General features: G+C 32.4%; 1 pseudogene; it reads left to right on the forward strand.

Annotated features, from left to right (window-relative positions):
• The first annotated feature begins 1,118 nt into the window (after positions 1-1,118).
• On the forward strand, positions 1,119-1,296 carry LOC132183456 (U2 spliceosomal RNA; annotated as a pseudogene).
• Positions 1,297-1,564: the final 268 nt, after the last annotated feature.

Below are 1,564 nucleotides of genomic sequence, written 5' to 3' on the forward strand. Positions count from 1 at the left end.
TGCTTTCTTCATGATCCATGGCATCTAGAAAAAAACTTAATGGTCTTTAGCCACTATTTCTCACAACTATATAAACAGTTCCTGGAGACCATTTGAAAGTCGCTCATATTTTTTTAATAAAGCCACCCGGCATAGATTAAAAAAAAAAAAAAACATGATCTCATTCAGCAGACTTGTAGTGTTGCTAGTAATGTGGCTTATGTTGTTTTTGAATGAGTTTACTATTGTTGCAGGAATTGGGGAGCATCACCCAAAAACTGTCAAAATCATTAATGATTTAGGCAATGGCTTGCCTCTTACCCTTGGCTGTAAATCGAAGAACAACGATCATGGTGTCCACACACTGAAACCAAATGGCTTCTTCGAGATCAACTTTACACCAAACTTTTGGGGGACTACACTATTCTTTTGTAGATTTACGTGAAAAAATCAAAGCCATTGGTTTATTATCTACGACTACGCTAGAGACAGTGATGTATGCGTGAATTGCACTTTCAACATTAGAACTACTGGTGCATGTTTTCTAGACCCCAAGAGAAACGAGTATGATTTATGCAATCAGTGGACTGATCAAAATTCACCTGATCGTGCATGACTATTATTATTATTTGATCCAATTGTTTCAAACTATCGATAGAATGCATCACAGTGGTGATACTTCTTGTTGGCTTGATGTTCGTAGTGGCTACGCCAACAAAATTGAGGTAGTGTTTTGCATGCAATGACATAAATCCGTGTACTCTTGATCCATAGATCTTTGAAGTATTGATCTAATTCAAAATAAAAATAAAATTATAGTCTACTTTTTTTTTTTTTTTTCCTTTCTAAATTTCAAGATGACTTTTTTGCATATTAATAATGAGTACTGTGTCTATTCTTCCCGAAATCTTTCATTATAGGTAAAGGATTATATCCTTCTAAGAAATAAAGTTTTTTTTTTTTTTTTTTTTGATCGTAATGTGAATCAAACAAACCGAAGGGACCCTGAACTATTAAAAGATTAAGAGAAGGAATTACCCATTTACTACTAAACTATACATGTAACAATGTGGTTATTGTATATAAAAATACTTTTTTCGAATAGAAATATTGGCCATAATAACTAGAGCCCTATTTGTGTACCTTTCTCAGTCTTTTGGCTAAGATAAAGTGTAGTATTTGTTCTTATTAGTTTAAGATTGGTAAATCACCACTTGTTCCAACAACTTAAGCTGATAGGATGAGGTAAATTTAATTACTTAATCATTAGTTTAACACCCCCATTTTAATAGGTAAAGCTCAACACGTGGAATATTTAATTTAAATGAGGGTGACTTAATGGAGTCAATGTTCGATTCCAAGACCTTTGGCTTTGATACCATGTTAAATTACTATTTGTCCTAAAAGCTTAAGCTAATAAGAAGGTGTGAATTTAATCACTTAATCATTAGTTTAACAAATATCTTATACGTGGTCCATTAGATCACATGATATTAAATTAATTTTTTTATTGGAGGAGAGCCCATCTATCTCTTTTCCTAATTGTATCATAATTCCTTACATTGTAAGATGCCAATATCATCAT

Source organism: Corylus avellana, chromosome ca5 (genome assembly GCF_901000735.1).
Source record: "Corylus avellana chromosome ca5, CavTom2PMs-1.0".
Taxonomy (NCBI): domain Eukaryota; kingdom Viridiplantae; phylum Streptophyta; class Magnoliopsida; order Fagales; family Betulaceae; genus Corylus; species Corylus avellana.